General features: G+C 35.2%; 1 protein-coding gene across 1 annotated transcript in view; it reads left to right on the forward strand.

Annotated features, from left to right (window-relative positions):
- Positions 1-2,196: 2,196 nt before the first annotated feature.
- The window catches only part of LOC126354116 (paired amphipathic helix protein Sin3a-like), a 35,656-nt gene continuing 23,562 nt past the window's right edge, over positions 2,197-14,290 (forward strand). The window contains exons 1-3 of the mRNA XM_050003511.1: positions 2,197-2,790; positions 3,559-3,630; positions 12,742-12,846. The gene's annotated coding sequence lies outside the window, so the exon portion shown is untranslated. The remainder of the gene's footprint in view (positions 2,791-3,558; positions 3,631-12,741; positions 12,847-14,290) is intronic.

Here is a 14,290-nt window from a genome sequence, read left to right on the forward strand (position 1 = left end):
CTTCTGATTTCTACCCCCAAGTAAGGGTTCGAAAAACGGGATAGTGTGTCAAGAAAACGCAAACAAATTAAAATATATGCTTTATTCCTACATTTTTTTATATTTATATACAATTACATAACTTTTTGTTTTTCGCCGTTTGCTCCTAGTTAACGGTAGTTCAGCAATATTTTTCAATGGAGCTTATCTTCCTTAATAATCGTACGTCATTCATTAGACACACGCGTAATTTTTTGCAACCAACATTTCTTATAACTATATTGTACTTTGCAATAGACCTCGAAGAGAGTTCACAGACATATTATTCCTTTAAAGTATTTCTCACTTTGCATTTTGGGTTAGAATGAAAAAAAAAAAAAACTGAACAATATTTAGCAGTTCCAAATGACGGGAAGAATGTCTAAATTTCTCAAAATATGATCCACTTTTTGTGGGGCTGAAGATTAATGAAAATTCATGTTCCTCATTCACAGACTTCTTGGGGCAGATGAATTCATGGAAACATTTCACATCCCTTACAGATGCGGTTATACACAAGACATTTAATGACTGATTCCACATTCTTCCGCTCAGGCGTCTTGATGAGGCATCCATACAAACCAAGTTAAATTTTCCATGGGGCCAACCACTTTTGCAGATATTCTGTACATCTTTCATAGAATCGAATTACTGCTGTAGTGAATTTGTCACATTCAGCACTCAGTCCATTTTTACCTTTCTCCAATGGAGCTTTCACTTTACGCATATGAATTTATTAGCCTCACGATCAGTGAGCGTGTTAATAAGGGTCAGTTGGAGTCTAAGGACTTCAATCAACTAATTAGTTTCTTTCTCAGGCTCTGTTGTGCGTGAATGAAATATGCCTATGTTTGTAGGTGATATAACTTGTATCTAGGAACAGCAAATCTGGGTGCCGATCGATTGCGCTCGGATGACCTTGGGTCTGCTGCTCGTAGCGCTTCCTGGTGGCAGCCGGTGAAAGCTTATATTCGCCTTTATAGGGACGACTTGATTCATTCCGCGCGAAATTCAAAATTGTATGATATGTACTGTAGCTTTTAATCTCATGTACGTTGTCTCAGTATTGATACCGCAATGTACAGGACTGCCCAGGCCGCTTTTGCAATTTATAGGACCTACAGTTAACGGTAATGAACGACATTACAAAAAATTTCTCGAAAATAAGTAGCTGAACTTACGTAGTTCTGTCGAGAATTTCGTATCCAAGTACAGCAGTTTACGAGTAGCTTTCTGCTTTTATGTAACATTTCTCTTCGGTGGATTGAAACTGCTAATAACACAAAGATTTGTAATTATATTTCACAACCTTGGAGGTGCAAAAGTATTTATTAATATATTACACAGGAATGGAGAATAAGCTGACAGGCTTTGTGATGTAAGATATTTAGTTTAATGAGTAAATTATTAGAAGACGATCTGAGCAATATCAAATTTTATTTGCTTTTTGTCAGTGTATGAAATATTTTGAAAATAGGGCGAACTGTTATGCATGGCCTTATTAATAGTGACTTAGGAAATTTTCTTACTAAAGATGTATCAGATGAAAGAATTGTCAATAACATGAAAACTATGTTGCAGGAATTCATAATTACAGATTATGAAGACTACGTTAATACTGAACAACAGTGTTAGTTATGATAAAAACTGGCTTTACTGTCTGATTTTCATTTGTGTTACCTGATAGAGAAAAGCAAAGAGAACTATCACTCGTAATGACGAGTTAAAAAAAGTAAAGCAAACTGTCAAAGGACATTTTTACTGTGAGAACTATGAGAAAGTAGGGTACAGTACGTTTCTTTGATACAATTTGTAAAATTATAAATATCTCAGAAATGTGGTTTTAAACTAAACATACAACAAATGAGATATTATTTACCAGACTGTTCAAATAAATGTATTTTTATGTTATCAGTTTCGATTTTGATGAGATTTGGTAAAAATTGCGTTTATGAAGAGCCCAATATTTGGTGTGAGAGTAGAAGGGAGTTGTGGCAACATCATTCTTCCATAATTTTCTGGGTTGAGACATTTAAGATCAAAAGTCAGGGAGAATGTTCTTGAAATGTAAGCTTCACGTGACACTGACTTTTCCTTGGGAAAAACATCACTTTTCAACATCTTGAAAGTCGCGTAGGTAGCGTTTCCAACTTTTGGGTTTGGAACGCTAACTTACGTGTAAGGTTAGCGACGGGGGAATGCGTATTAATGCCTACTGAAAACATGGATAGAAACCGAGTTGCTGAAGTTCCATTTACCAGAGAGATAGTTGCTACTCTTTAATCTTTGGTGAGGTTTGGCAACACAGCCGATATAGATTTGGCATCCTCGGCTCGTCTCGTCTGGCTGTTTGGGTTTGCATCTACAAGTCGATTATTGTTGTGAATGGTGGCTTGTGTAGTTTTGTGAGGTGTGTTAGCTCATATGGGCTAATTTGTGTGCTTTCATATGTCTTTAGTTCTACTCTTCAGTGTACGCTAATAGCCGATGACTAGAATGTGAGCGAAACGAAAAGTACGGCAATTTTCGTATAAATAAAGGCAAGAAGTTAAAAGCGTATATGATCTCGATGCAGTGAAATTATACGTATTCTGAACTGTCGCAGGCCCGTAAAAGACATTTTAGACGTCAGTCTACTTGAGTATGATGCATTAGCGAAGTAATTGTGCTTCCTACCAAGAAGTGTACAGTGCACTTTAAATTCCAGATTGTAAGCTTGCTGGACAATTTGTGTTTATTATTTTTTTCCTGTTTGCTAGTCAGCTATTCATGGTAAGTACGAAGATCATTCCACTAGCCTCATGATACTGACATATTCATACAGGGGTCATTGTTTTGTGTGTATTTGGAATAGTTAGTTGGCTGTATTTTGTGAACTGCTCACGAAATTTTATAATTTGGAATTTTGGTATGAAATTATGTAGTGTTTGCACCATAGCTTTTTTTTTCGACACCTGACGAAGGAAATGAAGTCCACTGCCGCCCCGGTGTTTAAATCATCCACAGTGATTTTCTTTTCTTTATTTTTTAGTTTTTTTGCCATACTTTTGCATGATTGCATCGTAACTGAGAACAACGTAGTAGCCTTCATGAAACTTGGCAGTAGGCCTAATCGTAATTGACTAAACTTGTAAATGTTTGATTTGTGATGTACCTTAGTGTCTGGTACATGTTAAGATATCGTCCTTTGAAATGTCAGTTTGAAAAAGGTGTATGTATTATGGCGACTCGTAGACATTCTACGAGATTCAAGTCTCGTATTTTTTTCCTAGTGTCCCTACCTTTCCATTTTTTTACGAATTTTTAAAACATGAACGATACCATCTTGTTTTACACTAACGTAAAATACAGAAATCTCCTGAAATTAGTGCGCGCATATCATAAATGCCATAGGGTAACTCAATTGATGCAGCTGTATGGATGATAGAATATTTCGTCTTGTTAACTGATAAACCCCTTGGTAAGGTTTCATTATTGATTATAATTGCAAATTTGTTTTAGTTGAATGGAAAATCATAATTCTGTTCCTTTTTTTTCCAGAGTGATTTGCCGCAGTGAACTGTTCAGTTTGAAGTAAATTTTCATTTTGTGACATTGGATGTAATATGCCAAGTAAGTTTGACAGTTGCACTTACTATATTGCATGAATTAAATGAATTAGTGTTTTTGTTGCCTTCTCCTTAAATTATCTTTAAACTGATCGGTAGGGCTATAGAGAGTGTGTTATAAGTGTTCAGCTTGGCTATTGGGTTATTATTTGTCGTTTCTGAGTTTCAGGTCAGATTTATGATTTCTGAAATCTAGCATGAATTGTTACTGGAAATGTGTTTTGTGTGGTAGTGCTTGGTAATACCAGAGCCAGTTTGTTTCTTGAGTCAGTCATTGTCATTGGCACTTGTTTGCTGCCCATTTCACCTTTTCTCAACCTTTTAAGAGAATGTTTCATGGGAAATGGAGGAAGAAAGTTTTCCCAAGCCATGGTCTGCCTATCTGTGATCAGGCTGTGCATGAAATTTTCTTCGTAGTGGTGTGGACAGCCCTCTTTAGAGAGAGAGAGAGAGAGCAGGAAGTCAGAATGAAGAAAAACTGTCGTGTCTACAAATCCTGAGTTAGAAATGTTTGAGTGCAAAATTCTGTATCTTGGATGGAACTTAATTTTTCAGTTTCCACTACCAAATAATTCTGTTGAAATTATGTTTTTTTGGCCTCAAGGGACCATTACCTTAACCTTCCAGTCAAAGGGCCACCTAGGACCAAATGGCATCATATGAATATTCTTTTTTGGCACATTGAGTATTTGAATTTTATGCTGTTTCCATTGAATTTGTTATGTTCATTGCCGCTGCTCGCATTTGTGTTCCATGTTGTTGTCACGTTGTAAATGTACCACATTTCAAAACGATTTCTTGTCCTTTTTTGTTATTTTAAATTAATATATTAATTGGTTGATCATAAGCATGAACAGCAGAAGCAATTCAGATCAAAGTGAGAATAAAATGAGAAAAAATAATTAAAAAAGCTTTTGAAGTTCATGAATATTTTATAAGTTAAGAAAGTGCTCTAGTTAATTAATTGAAAAATAAACAATGATGGGACGGCTATGTAGGAACAACCAGTCACAGCACGTATTTGGCTATACCTCCTGTTCCGTGCACAGTGTCACGTCGCTCCGCTACTGGTTATCTGTCAGCTACAGGTGACAAAATTCCAGTCGTTGACATAATTGTTGTGATTCGTTTTGATGTACTTTGTTTTCATTGTGATACATTTTTTTTATGGAATTTGTGAAGGTAACTGTGAAATTGCTTTGAAATTTGGTACGACTGTTCGGATCATACAAAGTGAAGTCAGTATTGCATGTAAACCAGATCATTCGAAACAAACCCATTACTGCATGTTAAATGGGGAATATAGGAATGTACTTTGCAGGGAGTGGTACAGCTGCTGCCACTTGAACCGGATTGTGCTTGTGTGTAATGGTGAACTGACGCCATAACTGCCTGTCACTTCGATCCAAGTATATGTTGGACAGATCACCCATAATGGAATTTCTGCTAGTTTACGTCTGAGTCAGTGGAAGGAAAATGTTCAAGAAGTGGAAAGTTTATTGGTATTGTTGCTTAAGCTTGCCATTCGAATTGATAAACCCAAAAAGTTGACTATAAATAAGTGGGGAGAGGGAGGGAAGTGACGTGAAGGGACACATTAAAAATCATCTCAAGGCACTTGCATTGTAGTGATGATGGATAATGAAAATGCTAGCTGTAACAAGAGATTTGATAGGCTGACTCCATTAATGGAACTTCTAGCTGTGTATAAAATTGCTGTTGTCTCAAGTGAGATAATTTGTGTGAAACACCATACTGGAAAAATGACTGTTCGAAATATTCTTTTGAAAAAACTTCATCTAATTAGATTCTTTTTATTCTTAAGTAGACTCTGAGTTTAAAAAAAGCACCAAAACATAAAATTCTCTGTTAAACAGTAAATAAAGTAGCCTTAATTGAAATTTATTGTGAGCTCAATGAATTGCAAAGCCCTACAGGCCATTTGGTACCACATTGCACCTCAGTTAGACTGCCTAAACAGTGTTCCATGGTGTGCATGCAGTGATGGCATTTGTTTATCAATTTCTAATGCATTTAAGTTAAAAATGTTGTTTTTCTAAGATTTCGAGGTAACTTTAAATACTTAATAAAATTTATTGTAGACAGAGTAATACAAAATAATGATGGTAACTCAAGTGTGGCAAATTGAATACAAAAATTATTATATTTGTAAATTTGCACTTGTGTAATAATCAGTAGATCAGAAAACACTGTCCAGAAAGTTTGCAGACACAAGAACATATTCTTTCTTTAGAGGGAATGATCAGTTGAACAGCCTTAAGGTTTTATGCAGAAAGAGTCTGAATTGTTGTGAATTTCAAAGATTGAGCAATATTTTTACTAGTGAATCTTAATTATAAGGATCTTCTGATAAAATACAGCACTAACTGTAATTTTTATTTACATGTAGGCCTAATCAGTTTGTTTAAAATTGTTACCATACTTAACCCAAGTGCTGCATTGATTATGGTAACAATCAGTAAAGTGTAAGTTCAAACAAGATACGGTGTACATAAGAACTAACAGTTTGGACCTTTGTAATAACACACTAAATTACTGATAATTACTGTATGTCCCACAATGCCGTCTTGTCTTGACTACTGAATAGGATTGATTTTTTGAAAGTGGGGTAGATAATTTCATGAACTGCTTGAAAACTCCTAAAATAGGTAGTATATTGCAGATATTGAATAAGACTGTTCTGAAAATTTACAATGAGAAGTACAATTGTAAAATCTGAAACATTGTGTTAGAATGGAATGCTTGGAATAAATAATTAACATTGAATTATAAATTAATTGAACTACATATGGAAGAGTTCCAGCAGCTTTGTTGGTGAATGAAGTTAACTGTAGGTTGAGTTTATGAAGCTAGAGATCTTTAGAAAGATGCATTGTGAAAGATGAAAAGGGAGCTTAGAAATGGATATTAAATAATCATCTTGGTATTGAAGCTCTTTTTTTCCGTGTTTGCTTTAACAATATATATGTTTTTGGATAGGGTCCGCCTTTAGCAAAACACAGTTTTGGATATTAAATAATAAGATATGTGCAAGCAGTTCACAAAGAACTTGCTTTAAAAAAAAAAAAAAAAAAGAGCGATGCATAGGTCTTGCAGTGCATTGTTAATTTGTGATCAGTGTATGTTCAATCCAAACCACTAACCCTTAGAATAGGTAAACTACAATGTTGGTGCATTTGTGATAGTATTTTGAAGGTTGTCAGATAAGCATAACAAGATTCGTTACATACCATCATGGGGCATGCCTTATCTTTCTCTTTTTATTAACAGCAAAGTGCTGTACTTACATGGGAAACCACATGATGATGTAGCAATGGTACACAGTTCGTTTTAGTATCACCTTGCTCTCTGATCCTATGTGGCTTTACAGTGTAGGTGATGCTGGAGTTGTTTTATTTTCATGTGTAGTTCAAACTGTAGTTTCCTTGTGTATAATAGGGGAAAGGGGCCTCCTTTCAGCTAGGTTCACCTTTCAGCAGTTTCCACTTCTCATCACTGGAAGCACTTGAATTACCAGCAGGTAAACAGTAAACTTTCCACAACAGGGTCTTTCCAATACTATCCATAAGAGGATTGCCATTTAGTAAATACGTTCTTTGTGGTGTACAAAGGAAAAGCCAAGTTCTGTTTTCAATAGTACATTTTTGTTACTTAATGTTAATTAATGTAAATGATATTTACTAATCCATTTAATTAAAAGATCGCATATTTAAATATACTTTTTCTAAATGAACTAGTCTTAATGTATGCATTCAGGGTGGACCTCAGCCTCTATGTTTGATTTAGTTTGGCAGTAATGCATTACTGTATGAACTACTAGTTGCAGATTAGTTTAAACTGCTTTCTTGTAGACTGGAGTAATACGGTGCAAAATTGCAAAAATAAAAAGTGTTATACGAGAAGTGAGTAAGGCAAAAAATTGCAAAGGCCATGAAAGCACTGGTGAATGGTAGGTCTCATAGAACTGTGGCAGATTTCTATGCTGTGTGCTTTGGTTGACATATTAATAAAAGACGTCACGAAATTGAACAATAGTCTATCAGTGTTTCTGTACTGGTTACAGGTCGGACATAAGTCAGTTTCGCTTAGACAGTGGTAGGCTATTTTCGTGTAACCAATAATAGGCTAGAAAAGGGGCAATGAATTTCTAGTGCTGAAATACAAAAAAATTCTATTCTTTGCTATTATAACAAATGTTTGACTGTTTTTACCAAAAATTGTGATTATGAAGTTCTGGTTAGGTTAGCTTCAATTGCAGCAGCTGAATATTTGTGACATAAAGATCATAAATTTCACTGATGTGTGTCATGATTTCTATGGGTGTGGTAGGCTGGAACCCAAGAACATAGTTTAAAACCTGGTTGTCACAAATATTTGACTTTTCTTTTCCAGGCATGTCACGAATTATGAGGTTGTGGTTTGGTTTGTGACAATTTGGTTGTGAGTTGACAAAGCTAATGAATGTGAAAGCTAAAAAAAAACTGCTGACAAACTGAGCTGTAGCTTAGCCCAAGGTTTAGATTAGGTCGGAATACAACAGTTTTATTCGCAAAAACTAAATTATTAACTGTTGTTGTCTCATTATTGCTTCTTTTTCAAATAATTAACTAGAGCGCTTTCTTAACTTATAAAATATTCAAGAATTTCAAAAGCTTTTTAAATTTTTTTACCCATTTATCTTAATTTTGATCTGAATTGCTTCTGCTGTTCATGCTAATGGCCCAACTTAACCACAGCCTTGTAATTCATGGCAAGTTTAGAAGAGACAACAAGGTTGTGGTTAGGTTGGGACTTAATAGCACAATTAAATTGATAATGTTGATTACCAAAATATTTGCCTGTTTCTGTTAATCAAAGCACAATTAAATTGATAATGTTGATTACCAAAATATTTGCCTGTTTCTGTTAATCAAATGAATTTATCCATTGATTACAGTAGGCATCCACAGTGATCGAATATATTTAAAGCATTTTCAAATTTTAAAAATGTGTGACTTCATGGATATGAAATATAGCTTGTTTAATGAGTTACTAAAAGCTAAATTTCTTTCATTGTGCAACCTGGTACTAAGTTATGGTACATGTATTAAATTAAACGAAACATGTTTTATAAAGAAAACAGCTTTATTACAAGGTGAATACTTGAGCTATTAATAATTTTTATACAGCTTTAGACACAGCCATACAAAACAGTCATAAGTAGGAGTAATTAATACTTACTTATTTCACAGTTAGAAATCCACACCGCTGTCTTCGCTGTCGGACGTAGATGACTTATTTTCAGCAAAGGTTCCATATCCTGTTGCTGCCAGTTTGTCTGTCATATTCTTCATCCTGCTGTTTTTCTGAGTGTCTTATGCAAAATGCCCATGCAGATGTTAAGATGCATTATATTGCCATGTGTTTAAGTGTCTCAGCACCTGCAATTTTAAATGTATTTGTTCTTTTCTGTGATATGTGCCTTCACCCGAGTCCTTACCAGCTTGTTTTGCTTGTAATGATAATGCTATGAATGTAATGTAACAATACAGTGTCCGTGCTGCTTTGTAATTTCGTGTATCTCATAAATCCTGTACACAGGCTTGTGGGCATCAACAAGAATCAGCAGTTCTACTCTGGTACGTAGTGAATACGTAAAGATACCCAGTTTGATTACAACCAAGCAATGGTGCCTGACTTCTTGGAATTAATTTCTGGAACCCGCACTGGGGATTCTGACAATATGCTTAACCAATAACAATACACATGGGGATATAGGTGATAATTGTTCTTTAAACCATCATTTGAAGACACTGTACATCATTTCTGAGTGGTAATGTTCAGAATTCTTGGCCCTTGACACCTTAAAAATCAGCTTCTGCTGATCCTACATGAAGCACTATAAATCTGTTACCCTTAACCATTGCTCATTGTTCAGGACAAATCTCTTGTGTGGTTATGATTGATGAAAGTTTCTTCTACTTACTAAATTTGAGACATGCCAACTTGTCTGATTCCCTGGATTGTTCTCAAAACACTGTTCTTGGAGCTAATCACTTCATTCCATTAATAATTTCCTTCCATCATTGGCTTCTGATATGTTAATCCCCGTGCCTTTCAGTATCCTGAACATTGTCTATTTGGAATTTGCATGTAGCAAACATGCTGAACACAGTAAAAGACTAGGATAGGGCCAGTGGTAGACCTCCATATTTGTACAGGAATATTATAAGCACTTGATGTGAAGTGTGATGGTAATAAAATAAGTTGTGTTGGCTGTTACTTGTATGCAGACAATGCAACAGCAGCAGGCAGATGTGTATTGAAGTAATACATACAGATGAAAGGGTGAAACATTCCTGTAAACAAGGATTGTAAATTTAATTGCTACTTGTCAAGTCACAGCTATTTACACTGTGCCAATACCTGTAAACCAAGGGCAGTGTCACAATCCATGATTTATTTATAAAAACAGTGAAATATTTCTCTGCTCTTTTTGCTATGCATTCGGTCTGTGCTAGCACACCGACTGAGGGAATCAATGTTTTTTAATTAAGTCATGGGAGATGGTAGTTGGATCATTTTTAATTAATATATTGAATGTGCAACTCTATTGTTAATAAACATTGATCCACCTGCTTTCTCCCATGATTTAATAATAATAATAATAATAATAATAATAATAATAATAATAATAATAATAATAATAATAAACAAAAACATTCACCCTCTCAGTCAGTTAACTTGTGCAGATCCATTGCATAGTTATTTCACCACACCATTAGATACGTTTTCACCTCTTTGCGATTAACCTATGGAACGATGGAAACTTCTGGTAGGAATACCTCCAATGTAAGAAAAGACAGGTTGCTACTTACCGTAAAGAAGAAACGTGCAGTTGCAGACAGGCACAATTAAGATACTTACGAAAACTATATGTAAGTGTCCTTTAATTTTCCTGTCTGCAACTTGATGTGTCTTCTTTATGGTAAGTAGCAATCTGTCCTTTCCTACATTGTAATTTAACCTATGAGACATGGGCTCAAAAAACAGCAAACAGGACAGTGGTTTCAATTTAGGTACTAAAAATACATTGCCCCTAATCTTGCTTCCTATTAGTATGTCTAAAATCATCATGTTGGCTTCATGAACTGACACATAGTGAACCTATGAGCAGTAGATAAGCATAGCCGCAACTGCCACTGGCTCTGATCTGTATTGTAGCCACTGAATACTATGTGCCACAAAACATTTTTTGCAAAATCGCTTAGCTCACCCACTTTTTTTTGTTGCTTGCCTTTTGACTTGGAAACATCTGTGCTGCAGGCTTGCATAAACGCCTTAGCTTTACTGGATATTCTCTGAACAGTTTCCAAACCAATACCACAAGCTTCAGTTGTCTGTTCACGGCATTTGGCAGTGGTGTTATATCTGGCTTGTTCTGTAGTGGATTCAGTGGAAGACTGTCTTTTTTCAAGTGTTGATACACGTGGAACGCTATTTCTCTTATTTGTTTGTGCAACACATGGCATGATTGCTTGCCGCCAATCATTCGGCACAGAATACTATGATGGAAATAAAAAATAAGCTTCACAAACATAACACAACCCCCAGAGAAGAAGACTGATTTGCCGATTGGCTGCGAGTCACGTAGTACAGCTCCACCTGGTTCTGTGCATCAGACCTTAACCCGCCTTCACAGCTGCTCTCAACTCAAGGATGTAAATAAAATAGCTAGAATTCACTGGATTAAGGGTTTCTTGATAGTTTCAACTACTCACTGCCTGAAAGCACTAGTTTATAATGAGCAAAAGAAACAAATGTTGCACAATTATTTGAGTATTATGAAGAAGCTATTCATTCTGACGATTTCATAGAAGACTGGATATATAACCTGATGTTCATTATTTGTATGCTGAAGTGAAAAGTACAGGTGAAAGTGAATCTTGCACAAGAAGAATAAATGTATCTCTTTTTAGTTGCAGACCTCGAAGCCTGCAACAGAATTACTGTAAGCAAGCACAAGGGGAAGACAGCTGAGTAAGGAGGTATTTGGCCTCATTCGAAGGGAGGGGTAGGGGGAGAAATTAATACTAGCTATAAAAAACTGAAATAAATTGCAGACATTAGTAAAAAAAGTGAAAAGGGAGTTTAAAGAAAATTAAATATGAGAAATAAAAAAAATTAAATAAATGCAAGGCTGCAACAAAACTAGTCATTGAATCTTCTGATTATCTGGTTGTGAAAGTATGGACTTACAGTGATATATGGACTATAAATAAAGTATTTTGTAACAGTAGAGTTTACAGGTATGAACAACAAAGTTCTATTAGTAGAGCAGGAGGAAGAAAGACAAATATTTTAAAGTAAGATTCATACAGTTAGTTCAATTACTTCATTGTGTGATTTTCTTGCATTTATTTCTGTAGAAATATGTTATGGTTCCAATACTTTAAATAAACTTTAATTTAAAACTAAAAAGAGCTTCATTATTTGAGTGTCCAGAGGTTCCTCATACCCTGTTAAAATATGCATGGTAGGAGTACAATTCAACAGAAATAGGCTTCAACAGACACGTGACATTTAACCTTTCATTCATTTCTAGGAAAAAATTTGCAAGACATCTCATGTACTATAGTAACTAAGAATGCTAATTCCAAAACAATTACATTTGAAAAAAAAATGTAGTGTAACATATGTTGAAATGTTACCCCTTCTTCCCTGAACATTGCCTTTAAAATCACATTTTAATTTGAAGTGTCGCATTTTTGCAAAAGTGTACAGAAGTGTGGTACACGTAAAATGCGAATGATAATAGGTATACAGATATTGCGATTGTTGTACATATTACCTGTGTATATTCTGTCCTGGGTTCTCCATTATTGCAACAAAATGTATTTATTGTTTCTCCTGTGTGTAAATGATACATTTACATTAAAAGAATTATTATTTGTTTTCCCACGATGTATGTTTCTAGTTCATAAACAGTGGCCTTTTGTATGTAAATGTAAGGTTTGCTTGTGTGTAAAAGTAATTATGTAGTGTGTACAAACAATTCACAAAAAGTGATTTGCTGGACCAAATGAAAATGAATAAATTAAATACGATGTTTCAGGTTACAGTAATGCTGTTGTGAAAGATAACTGTGCAGCATCTATTATGTTTAACACTGCCACAAATTTTTATTGAGAAACCGAAGGCAGATCAACAAATCCATCAAGTAAGTCACATAATGTTGCATAATGAACATTCTTTAAATTAATAATTTCTTTCTAAAACAAGTTCCCATATATGAACCCTGAAAAATTCAGTGTAAATGTTGTAGGTCTGATACTGAATTTCAGTATGTGTATGGTTCAAACCACAAAAAAATGTGTTGTAGGGTGCATGAAGTAAACCTCTTGTTGTCTTTCTAATTACCAGATGACAGTGTATGTGTAAGTTGTTATGAACTTTACATTTATCTTCATACTAGCAGAGTTGTGTGTAAACAAGTACAGAACACTCCTGGGTTCCACTTTGCAAAACTGGCCTACATAATCATGTATATTGGTTTTTATGATACATCAAGTATCTGCCTTTGAGTATCTGCCAGTGGAGATTTTTAACTGTCTCTGTGTCACATTTTCACGCGTTTGTTGTTGTTGAGAGAGATACACACGCGAAGACAGATCTGTCTCGCGTGTGTATCTCTCTCTTCCACCTCCTCCGGTGGTGTTGGAAGAGAGAGATACACACGCGAGACAAGCAGGTATACCATTGAATCAGTCTGCCAGTTGCTTTGCTTACTGTTCCACTTATGAAATCCTTATCTCAGTGGAATATTATTTATAGGTATTTGTATGAAATGACTTAACTGCAAGACTTGGTAGTCTTGATACTTGTTTTCTTAGATACGGCTCAGTATTATGTGCAACATTTCTTTTTAGATGACTACATCTTCTACTAAATGTCCGATATTGCAACTGCCTATATGTTAGTGTGGGTAATACAAAGACTAGTGCTCTCATTCTGTAAGTCACTCATGGTTTATCAGTGACTCTCCAGCCAAAATAACATGTTGTCTTCTGCCTGCCAGGAAGTCCTCAACTCCGTTGTAAATCTTTCTAGAGAACATAATATAAAGCAGACCTCATCGAGCACTTAATCAAAAACTACTGGAACAAGAGGATCTTTATTATACAATTAAGAAGAGGAAGGTGCTCTGGCTCCTAAAGTTATGGTGTATGTCCCCTTATGTACTTAACCAACTACTGCTACTCACTTTTTTCCATGTACAAGCAATTTCAGTTAAATTGTGGGTGTCATTCCCCATCTAGTCTCCACACATAACTTTGTAACTGCTAATACTGGTGCTGCACAAGCTAATGTAGCTTGTGGAACTGTCAGTCATAAAACAATGAGTTGGTTTTCCTTCTTTTTATCCTAATGTCCCCATTATAATTTAAATTATGCACAGTTTTTGCTTCTTGCAAACTGTTAATAAAGCTAATTTGCTAACCATTCATTTCTGTTTTTGTTTGCCTCTACATTTGTTCGTATTTTAATTGTAACTTTGTTTGGGGTCCTATTTGCTTTTCACTGATAGTTTTTTTGTGGGAATAGCTTGGGATAGGTAAGATTATGAGTGTATTTCTTATCTCAAGGCACTTAACTACAACAAA

Source organism: Schistocerca gregaria, chromosome 3, assembly GCF_023897955.1.
Source record: "Schistocerca gregaria isolate iqSchGreg1 chromosome 3, iqSchGreg1.2, whole genome shotgun sequence".
Classification (NCBI taxonomy): Eukaryota; Metazoa; Arthropoda; class Insecta; order Orthoptera; family Acrididae; genus Schistocerca; species Schistocerca gregaria.